Source organism: Schistocerca cancellata, chromosome 12, assembly GCF_023864275.1.
Source record: "Schistocerca cancellata isolate TAMUIC-IGC-003103 chromosome 12, iqSchCanc2.1, whole genome shotgun sequence".
Lineage (NCBI taxonomy): Eukaryota > Metazoa > Arthropoda > Insecta > Orthoptera > Acrididae > Schistocerca > Schistocerca cancellata.
The window spans coordinates 164344677-164356699 of record NC_064637.1 but is presented as its reverse complement, the minus strand read 5'-3'; the positions used below and the strand labels follow the sequence as shown (position 1 = coordinate 164356699).

Below are 12023 nucleotides of genomic sequence, written 5' to 3'. Positions count from 1 at the left end.
GGAAGGCTTGTTACGGAGGGCAACAAAACTGGGAGAAGAACACCGTCGAAGTTCCGCTTTGCCGTAAAGGTGCCGCGAAAGACAATCAATGGGGTGCTACTATGAAAAGAAACGTCACCCCCGATCGCCCCCCCCCCCCCCCCCTGGTTGTCGGGCGGCTGTCAGGTTGGTGTCCTACCGCGCCTCCAGACACGTCTCCGGCCTGGAATCTCATTGAAGTCGTGTGAAGTTAGCACCCTTTTTTTCAGAAATGTATATTTTTTTCAGAGTTCTTGATAGATATGAAATAGTTCTAGAGTTCTTTGTACAAAATTTCAATAGTTCTGCAGAATTTAGCGAAGAAAACAACAATACTCGAAAAAATTTTCGTACCGAAAACATTCTTTGTCAATTTCCGCAAAATGTAAATAAGTATGACAATTCTGAGCACAGTTCTGAATAGAGCTCCAAGAGTTCTATCGAAAATCCCAGTAACATTTTTTTGTGCAGCTAATAGTTTACGAGATAATTGCAATTTAAGGAGAAAATCTTTTCACTTACTGTGAAGTTGGCACCCTTTTTTTCAAAAATTTATATTTTTTTCAGAGTTCTTGATAGATATGCCATAGTTCTAGAGTTCTTTGTACACAATTTCAATAGTTCTGTAGAATTTAGCGAAGAAAACAACAATATTCGAAAACATTTTCGTATCGAAAACATTCATTGTCAATTTTCGCAAAAATTAAACTCGTACAACAGTTCTGAGGACGGTTCTGAACAGAACCCCAAGAGCTCTATCGAAAATGCCAATAACATTTTTCTATGGCTATAATAGTTTATGAGTTAATTGATTTAATGTGGGACACACTTTCTCTACAGAAAATATAAATATATTCGTACAACAGTTCTGATGACAGTTCTGGACACCACGTGAAGAGTTCTATCGAAAATCCTGGTAGTATTTTTTTGTGCAGGTAATAGTTTAAGTGGAAATTGCAACATAATTAAGAACTCTATAAGAGCTCCCACTGTGAAGCTGGCACCCTATTTTACAGAAATATATATTTTTTTCAGAGTTCTTGATAGATAAGCCATAGTTCTAGAGTTCTTTGTACAAAATTTCAATAGTTCTGCAGAATTTAGCGAAGAAAACAACAGTACTCGTAAAAATTGTGGTATCGAAACGATTTTTTGTCGATTTTTGCAAAAAGTAAATTCGTACAACAGTTCTGAGGACAGTTCTCAACAGAGCCCCAATAGTTCTATCGAAAATACAAATAACATTTTTTTGTGCAGCTAATAGTTTGCGAGATAATTGCAATTTAAGGAGAAAGTCTTTTCACTTACTGTGAAGTTGGCACCCTTTTTTTCAGAAATGTACATTTTTTTCAGAGTTCTTGATAAATATGCCATAGTTCTAGAGTTCTTTGTACAAAATTTCAATAGTTCTGCAGAATTTAGCGAAGAAAACAACAATACTCGAAAAAACTTTCGTATAGCAAACATTATTTGTTAATTTTCGCGATAAGTAAATTCGTACAACAGTTCTGAGGACAGTCCTGAACAGAACCCCAATAGGTCTACCGAATATCCTAATAACAGTTTTTTGTGCAGCTAATAAGTTACGAGATAATTGCAATTTAAGGAGGAAACCTCTTCACTTACTGTGAATTTGGCACCCTTTTTTTCAGAAATGTACATTTTTTTCAGAGTTCTTGATAGAAATGCCATAGTTCTAGAGTTCTTTGTACAAAATTTGAATAGTCCTGCAGAATTTTGCGAAGAAAACAACAAAATTCGAATAAATTTTCGTATCGAAAACATTCTTTGTCAATTTTCGAAAAAAATAAATTCGTACAACAGTTCTGAACAGAACACCAAGAGCTCTATCGAAAATCCTAATAACATCTCTTTGTGGCGGTGATAGTTTATACGGTAACTGTTTTGATGGAAGACCTACTGTATCCACAGAAAAAAATTAAATCTTGCAACAGTTTTGATGAACAGTTCTGGATAACACACCAAGACTTCTATCGATAATCATAATAACATTTGTTGTGGTTATAATAGTTTGTAAGATAATTGATTAATTGTGGGGCTCACTTACTCTAAAAAAAATTATGTCTATTCGTATGTTCTGATGACAGCTCTGGATAGCAATGTAAGAGTTCTATCGAAAATACTGGTAACATATTCTGTGCAAGTGTATTGATTACGTAGTGTATTGCTTAGTGTATCCTGAAGAAGAGTTGTTGACGGACCTGTACATCACAGCCTGTAGTTTTTACTGGTACTTTGAAATTTAATAATGCAAGACTGTCAATAGATTCAGGAATGAAACTTTTATCAAAGAATTGGTATATTGTGAGCTCCAGGTGAAAAAAATTGTAAATCTGTGGAATACACTGTGCAGTGAATATTGATGTTTTCTTACATACTGAATTACACGTAAATGTTATTTTAGGTTCAATGTACTTAACGCTATTCCAAATAAAAGATAAAAAACAAACTTTATTCTTTGAATTATTACATTGTTGAAACAGCAAACCAGTAATATTTACGTTTCATGTTTTGATTATTTAAAAAAAATGGATTTTAAGAGTACATTTTTTCTCCTAATGATTTAAGAACATAATATGAGATACTGCAGCTTAAAATACTTAATCCATTGTTGAATAATGTGATTCAGTGTGTAGGCAAACACTATATTATTATTCATCCATAGCTTTAATAGTGGATGAGATACCGGTAACAGTATCTCGGTATGCAAACACGTTGATTACAGAAAACTGAAACTAAAGATTTGTATCTTTTGTATCTTTGTATCTGCTTATCACTAGGCCGCTAATTTAGTCTAGTACTGAGTGATAAAGGAGCTCAGAGTGTTTAAATGACATTGTTTCTCAAGTATTGTTCATTAATATAGCGGTGTATTGGTGTCCATCAAGTAAGTTGCATAGTAACCACGCCAACCGCACTCCACCAGAGCTCATTGTACCTCTGGTGCGCTTCTCGACAGGTGTGACACCACCTGGTTAATGGCGTGTGTGAATGTATCTGCCCTCTCAGCCATCTGTTTTGCACTGACGAGCCTTCTCTCTTTGAATCATCTAAGCGTGCACATCCCACGCTTCCACCTACAGTTACTACAATCAGTCTTAAGAAGGTGTACCGGCATTTGTACAGTGCTGAACATTTAGACTTTTTATATTTAGTAGAATATATATCCGGATTTTCGGTTATCCGGATTACTTCCGGTCCCACATAGTCCGGATAAAAGAGCTTCTTGTGTACCGCACTGCACAAAGTAACATTGTTTATGTCTCACATAATTCCAAAATAAAGGTGAGAATTTATGATCCGTCCTCATAGCTGTACTTCTAGCAGTACCTCATCTCCTGCTTTCCCAATTTCGCAGAAGTTGTCCTACGAAAATTGCAGAAGTAGCACTCCTGGAAGAAAGGATATTGTGACGATGTTCCTTCGTCACAGCCTGGGGTTAGAGACCCGGCCCAGTACACAGTTTTTATCTGCCAGTAAGTTTTACATTGGCGCACACCCACTGCAGAGTGAACACACAATCTATTTCATAATCTATTGGCACCATAAAAATGTTATTAGCATTTTTAAAAGAACTCTTTCGGTGCTATCCAGAAAGGGTTGTGCCAATTTATTATAATGTAGACCAAGTGGAACTCTCGTAAATGATATTATCTCATTAATTGTTATCCCCACAAAAAATGTTATTACAGTTTTCGGTAGAACTCTTAGGGTCCTATTAAGAAACGCCATCAGACCTTTTTTACGAATTTATTACTTTTACATGACAAAAGTGAGTCTCACATTAATTATCTCATATAATGTCATCGTCACGAAAAATGTTGTTATAGTTTTTGGTAGAACTCTGTAGGTGCTATTTAGAACTGTCATCAGAACTATTCTACGAATTTTGTTTTCGTAGAGAAAGTATCAGATTAAAACAATTATCGTATAAACTATTATCGCCACAAAATTGTTTTTATCAGTTTCAATACAACTCTTCGGGTGCTATCGAGAAATGCCAATAGAACTGTTATACAAATTTATTTTTTCCAAACTGACAAATAATTTTTTACTATACCAAAATTTTGCCCAGTTGTTGTTTTCTACCCGAAATTCTGCAGAACTATTCATGTTTTGAGCAGGGAAATCTAGAACTATTGCATACATATAAAGAACTATTAAAAAAATGTATATTTCTCGTAAAAGGGGTGCCAACTTGACGAGAAATGCTCATAAGCATTCCTTATTAAATGCAGTTACTACGTAAACAATACACTTGCACAGAATATGCTACCAGTATTTTCGATAGAACTCTTACATTGCTATCCAGAGCTGTCATCAGAACATACGAATAGACATAATTTTTTTTAGAGTAAGTGAGCCCCACAATTAATCAATTATCTTACAAACTATTATAACCACAACAAATGTTATTATGATTATCGATAGAAGTCTTGGTGTGTTATCCAGAACTGTTCATCAAAACTGTTGCAAGATTTAATTTTTTTCTGTGGATACAGTAGGTCTTCCATCAAAACAGTTACCGTATAAACTATCACCGCCACAAAGAGATGTTATTAGGATTTTCGATAGAGCTCTTGGTGTTCTGTTCAGAACTGTTGTACGAATTTATTTTTTTCGAAAATTGACAAAGAATGTTTTCGATACGAAAATTTATTCGAATTTTGTTGTTTTCTTCGCAAAATTCTGCAGGACTATTCAAATTTTGTACAAAGAACTCTAGAACTATGGCATTTCTATCAAGAACTCTGAAAAAAATGTACATTTCTGAAAAAAAGGGTGCCAAATTCACAGTAAGTGAAAAGATTTTCTCCTTAAATTGCAATTATCTCGTAAACTATTAGCTGCACAAAAAAATGTTACCGGGATTTTCGATAGAACTCTTGGAGCTCTATTCAGAACTGTGCTCAGAACTGTCATACTTATTTACATTTTGCGGAAATTGACAAAGAATGTTTTCGGTACGAAAATTTTTTCGAGTATTATTGTTTTCTTCGCTAAATTCTGCAGAACTATTGAAATTTTGTACAAAGAACTCTAGAACTATGGCATATTTATCAAGAACTCTGGAAAAAATATACATTTCTGAAAAAAAGGGTGCCAACTTCACAGTAAGTGAAAAGACTTTCTCCTTAAATTGCAATTATCTCGCAAACTATTAGCTGCACAAAAAAATGTTATTTGTATTTTCGATAGAACTATTGGGGCTCTGTTGAGAACTGTCCTCAGAACTGTTGTACGAATTTACTTTTTGCAAAAATCGACAAAAAATCGTTTCGATACCACAATTTTTACGAGTACTGTTGTTTTCTTCGCTAAATTCTGCAGAACTATTGAAATTTTGTACAAAGAACTCTAGAACTATGGCTTATCTATCAAGAACTCTGAAAAAAATATATATTTCTGTAAAATAGGGTGCCAGCTTCACAGTGGGAGTTCTTATAGAGTCGGGCGCTGATAACCTCTCTGTTGTGCGCCCTAGAACACCAATCATCATCATCTTATAGAGTTCTTAATTATGTTGCAATTTCCTCTTAAACTATTACCTGCACAAAAAATACTACCAGGATTTTCGATAGAACTCTTCACGTGGTGTCCAGAACTGTCATCAGAACTGTTGTACGAATATATTTATATTTTCTGTAGAGAAAGTGGGTCCCACATTAAATCAATTTATCTCATAAACTATTAGCTGCACAAAAAAATGTTACTGGGATTTTCGATAGAACTCTTGGAGCTCTATTCAGAACTTTGCTCAGAACTGTCGTGCTTATTTACATTTTGCGGAAATTGACAAAGAATGTTTTCGATACGAAAATTTTTTCGAGTATTGTTGTTTTCTTCGCTAAATTCTGCAGAACTATTGAAATTTTGTACAAAGAACTCTAGAACTATTTCATATCTATCAAGAACTCTGAAAAAAATATACATTTCTGAAAAAAAGGGTGCCAACTTCACAGTAAGTGAAAAGATTTTCTCCTTAAATTGCAATTATCTCGTAAACTATTAGCTGCACAAAAAAATGTTACTGGGATTTTCGATAGAACTCTTGGAGCTCTATTCAGAACTGTGCTCAGAACTGTCGTGCTTATTTACATTTTGCGGAAATTGACAAAGAATGTTTTCGATACGAAAATTTTTTCGAGTATTGTTGTTTTCTTCGCTAAATTCTGCAGAACTATTGAAATTTTGTACAAAGAACTCTAGAACTATTTCATATCTATCAAGAACTCTGAAAAAAATATACATTTCTGAAAAAAAGGGTGCCAACTTCACAGTAAGTGAAAAGATTTTCTCCTTAAATTGCAATTATCTCGTAAACTATTAGCTGCACAAAAAAATGTTACTGGGATTTTCGATAGAACTCTTGGAGCTCTATTCAGAACTGTGCTCAGAACTGTCGTGCTTATTTACATTTTGCGGAAATTGACAAAGAATGTTTTCGATACGAAAATTTTTTCGAGTATTGTTGTTTTCTTCGCTAAATTCTGCAGAACTATTGAAATTTTGTACAAAGAACTCTAGAACTATTTCATATCTATCAAGAACTCTGAAAAAAATATACATTTCTGAAAAAAAGGGTGCTAACTTCACACGACTTCTCATTGAGTGGGCTACAGTTGTCTTGAGTCCCGCGTCGAAATAACCACCGATGGCAAGTGAAGACACGAAGCGAGAAGCCGAAAGGTATAGCCTATTGAAATTACATTCGTGCTTTGAAATCGCAATCGCTTGTCTGACTTTTCTTCTGTAACTGTTGGCTTCCTTAGCCAGCACACGTACGTTACTGAAATCACTGTCAAGGCCCCAGTTGTGGTGATGTTCTACTGCCGCCGATTTCACACTTGTTTCAGCCCTGTGTGGTGCTTGCCTTCCTTAATAAATTGTTTAACAATCCTTCCCGTTCCGCCGACACACACTTAGAAGCAGCCACACGTCGTTTTATAGGCTGTGTGGAGGTGCATGGAACATGTTGAGCAACAGGCGTTACGTAAAGCTCCATTAAAGTCTTCCTATTGGTTTCCGCTGTGTGGGTGACACATTTCTAATATGGCTACAGAGCAAAGAAGAGCTTCATGGGTTCCACAATTCTTAAATGAGACACACCGCAAAATCAACTTTACCTTGGAGGTAGAGAGCGATGTCGATCTGCTGTTTGTAGATGTGTTTGTACATAGGCGACCTGACAACACTATAAGACAGAGTGTATAGAAAGCCTAATAAGTATTTATTTAGATTCCACTTCCACCACCACCCAGGCCAGAAACAAGCAGTGCTCTAGACTCTGTCTTCGCATGCCTTCCGTATCGGCGACAACGAACGGTTGCAATCGGAGTTGGATTTCTTAAAGAACACAGTGAAGTGCTATGGCTAAGACAGATTGTCCATATTATGCTAATAGGAATGATGAGGAAGCGCCTTCTTATGTTGTAAAGTTACGGTTTGTTCCTGCAGTCACTGGCCGCATAAGCAGAATTCCACGGAAAATGGCATACAGACCTCTTTCTTCAGTCAAAACAAAAATAAAAGGCCATTCCGACACATACCGGATGCACCTGGGTACGTCCACACTTCCGGCTTGGGTGGAACGACGTGTCGTTGCGGTTAAGTGTGTATAGGCGAAACGGAAAGGATTGTTAAAGAATGTGTTAAGGAAGAAGGAGGCCACGCGCGGCTAAAACAGTGTGTGAAATCTGCATCGCGATAACCGCTGCCCTGACATCGATTTCAAAAACGGACGTGAGCTGCCCAAGGACACCACAATTTATAGAACAACAATCCGAGAAGTAATTACGATTTCTACGAAAGAATGTAACTTCACCGGAGACGGCGGGCATACCTGTAGACTTCCGGTTTAACGGTTGCGGTGTGCGAGCAGGAAAAACAACTGGAAGCCACATCTGCGTACAATAGTATTTTTGATAAATACTTCTCCTGTCTTACTCTGCCCGTTTGGCCTCTATCCAAAGATGATGATCCACGAATAGCAGCAGGAAGAATTGTACACAATCTGAAACACAACTGCGGGAAAAATTCTTTTCTGTCCAATGACGACAGCCCACCACCGGTAGCCACAGGAATTATCTATGAAAGCCTGTAGACTTACATCAGGTGAGATTCGTTACTGCGCACGCACGGAGGCTGTGTTGCACACGTGAACTGAACAGGAAGGAGTCGTAACAAATGGTGCAGTTGGAAGTACGGTCCGCCTCGCACTTACTAGCGGTTTGCAAGAGAACAGATGTGGCTTTTCACGTGGGGTGTCCCTCCTGTCTGAGACTTAAAAAATATCACCTGCCAAACTTTCGCTGTCACGGATGACACTTGCACATACGTCTGCTGAGCGCAGAAATTTGCTGCACGATAGCGACGTTTGGCGCGACTTGGACAGCCGCCCTTCAGCCTGCCTGAGGGCTCTCCTGACGGCTGCAGCTACAGCTTCGTCAGTGACGACTCCCAACCCGAACTGCTACTTGTGCTTCAACGTGCATCTCACGTGTTCGAATGAGGCTCAGTGGGACAGATTTCAGTTCTCAAATTACAGAATTTCTTTCAGACTTTTTCAGTAATAGAACAGGTATAAGAACACGGTATGTTGATGAGTCCTCTAAGGTGGCGGACTGAAAGCAAGCGATTGTTCAGTCAGTCAGTCATTACTGAGGCAGTAATTGAGCCAGTGGCTGCCACTTCTTACCATTACTTTGTCTGTCTGTTCAGATGCACAGAATGAATTGTACTTTAGGGAAGGCCTCAATGAAAAGACGGGCGCAGTGACATTTCTCATTGTAATATTTCGATGGCGTTTTGTCGGATGAAGACATGTTGACGGTGATCGTGACTACCTAGTGAAATGAATCTGTACTTAAGCTTTTCCTTTGCCCTAAGCGCAAAGATCATATTGAGCAACATGACAGATAAGCTACATCACTTTCTCACTCCCTGTTCTTCTTCTACCTCCCTTTCGTGTTCTTCGACTGTTCGGACCTGCACTCTGGCTTCCGAACAAGTTGTAGATGGACTTCTGCTCCTTTTACTTCATTCGTGATGCCTTAAAATTTTTAAAGAGAGTATTCCAGTCAACTTGGTCAGAAGCTTTCCCTAAGTCTGCAAATGCTATAAAAGAAGATCTGCTTTTTTCAACAAACTGCGACATAATCGCGTATATAAACAGTGATCCAATACTGTAAAACGCTTTTTTATTCCTGTCTCTGATCACAATATCAATTATTTAGACGATGACCTGTTACAGTTCGTAATGACCATCCTCAGATCTTTTTTACACCATGTCCTAAAGTGATACGGCCATAATGGCATCGTCAAAACATAAATATAATCAGCATAGCATCGTTACATAGCTAGTTGGCAATAATGCTGATTATATTTATATGTTTTGACGATGCCATTATGGCCGTATCACTTTAGGACATGGTGTAAAAAAGATGTGAGGATGGCCATTACGAACTGAAACAGGTCATCGTCTAAATAATTGATATTGTGATCAGAGACTGGAATAAAAAAAGCGTGCTTTTTTCAACCTATCTTCTAAGATACATTGTACGGTCAGTATTGCCTCGGGTGTTCCTAGATTTCTCCCGAAACCAAACTGATCTTCTTCGAGATCGGCTTTCGCCAGGTTTTTCTTCGGTGAATATTTGATGTCAGTATTTTGTAAACGTGACTAACTACAAGCACATTAATGAGAATATTTGCGAAAGTAATTAAAAACAAACTGGAAAAAAGTTTTAGAAGCCAAGAAGAACAATGTGGATTCACGACTGGGAGATCATGTGCAGACCATATTTTCACATTGACAGATTTTGGAGACACATAGGGAAAAATCAAAAAATATAGGATTAATTTTCATAGATCTAGAAAAAGCGTATGATACTGTTCCAAGAAAATTACTTTGGAGAGCACTACATATGGCAAACATAATCCCTTCGTTGATTAAAATAATACAACAGATGTATAAAGATAACATTTGCCAAGTGAAAGTTGGTAATAAACTTTCACAGAAATTTAGAACAAGCAAAGGCCTTTTAAAGGGCTGTCCCATGTCACCATCATTATTTAAAATCTATATAGATATTAGCCTTAGAACATGGTCTCGTAAATGTAATAGTATGGGATTAGAAATAAGACATGGAGTTTACCTACATCATTTATTATTTGCTGATGATCAAGTAGTCGTAGCACAAGATGGGGAGGATGCTAACTATATGTGCAATCAACTAGCAGTAGCATACAAAACTTGGGGTTTGAAGATTAATTACCAAAAAACAGAATACTTGACTAATGATTAAGTGAGCTATACATTGAAGGAAAGAATATCAAAAAGATAAACACTTTCTGTTATTTGGAATCCATTTTAGAAATTGAGGGAAAATCAGAGTCATAAATCAATAAAAGAATTAGTAGCGGACGGAGGGTCATTGGGATGCTTAACTCAGTCTTATGGAGCAGGAATGTAATGAGCAGAACTAAAAAATTGATATACAAATCCATATTAGAGAGTGTGGTTCTGTATGGAACGGTGACCTGGACAATTAACATGAAGCACATTAAAAAATTACAAGCTCTAGAGATGGACTTTTGGAGAAGATCGGCAAGAATGTCCAGGAAAGAAATGATAAGGAACACCGAAATAATAAGGAGAATGGAAATAAAAGAAAGAATATATGACGTAATGGATAGGAAGAAATTACAGTGGTACGGGCATGTACGACGAATGGAGAAAACCAGAATACCAAAACTGAAACTGGAGTGGGGACCGGAGGGTAGAAGAAGAGGAGGACGACCTGTGACCAGCTGGCTCCAGAATGTACAGCACACAGTGAGGAGAATGGGCGTAGAGGAAGAGGACACGCAAGATCGAAACACCTGGAGGAATATTCTGAAAATATAGTTTAAGAACGTTTATTGTTTGTATTGTAATTTCCAAGTAAATTATTATGTTGGAGATAAGCCTCTGTAATGAGGAAAAGCTGAAAATAATAATAATAAAGACTAACTAAATTGATAGTTGGGTAATATTGACTCCTGTCGGCGCCTGTGTTCTTCCTGAAGTCTGAGGGTATTTCGCCCCCCTCATACACCTTGCACATAAGATGGAATATTCTGTCGTTTGTAACGTTTCCATAAGGTGAGTTTCAACAGCCGTAAAGTATTTCATAAAATGCATTTTAACCACTAGCTGTTTAGTATCCCATTAGTCATCAACCGGTTTCGATTATTAACCATCACTCAGAATGTAGGGTACAACAGATTAGTTAAAAACGTCCCATATTCTTTTGAAGCTGAACCACATCGAAATTACCCACAACCAATTTGTCTTAGGATACTGACAGTCATATTTTATGCGAAACATACAGACATAGACATCCTGGGATGTTTTTAACTAATATGTTGTACCCCACGCCAATGGCCTTGCCGCTGTCCGGTTGGGATTTCACTCGGATGGGTGACCATCCGGTCTGCCGAGCGCTGTTGGCAAGTGGACTGCACTCTGCCCTTGTGAGGCAAACTGAGGAGCTACTCGACTGAGAAGTAGCGGCTCCGATCTCGTAACTGACATACTGCGGGGAGAGCGGTGTGCTGACCACGTGCCCCTCCGTATCCGTATTGACCGACCTCTTCGGACGGTGTTCAGTTTTTGGCTGTACCCTACATCCTGGATCATGGTTAAGAAACGAAACCGGTAGATGAATAATGAGACAATAAACAGCTTATGGTTACAATGCATTTTATAAAATATTCTGTCGTCGTTGTTTCGTCCATGGATGTCGATGCTTCTGACGCAACGTCTTCTAATGCAGGTACCTTGCTTCGATTTTTTCAGTGGTCAGGTTCTTCACAGTACTGTTGCTGAACAACAGTGGGTGCTTCCCAGCATTTTGTGTTGACTTTCAACCAGACGTTCTCGCTCGCCGAGTCACTTTGTGAGACGAGAAATGTCGACATCCGTCCTCTGTCCCCGTACT

General features: G+C 37.8%; 1 protein-coding gene across 2 annotated transcripts in view; it reads left to right on the top strand.

Moving 5' to 3' along the window:
* Nucleotides 1-12023, top strand: part of LOC126109791 (angiotensin-converting enzyme-like) — a 267091-nt gene that overhangs the window by 117618 nt on the left and 137450 nt on the right. The window lies entirely within an intron of this gene.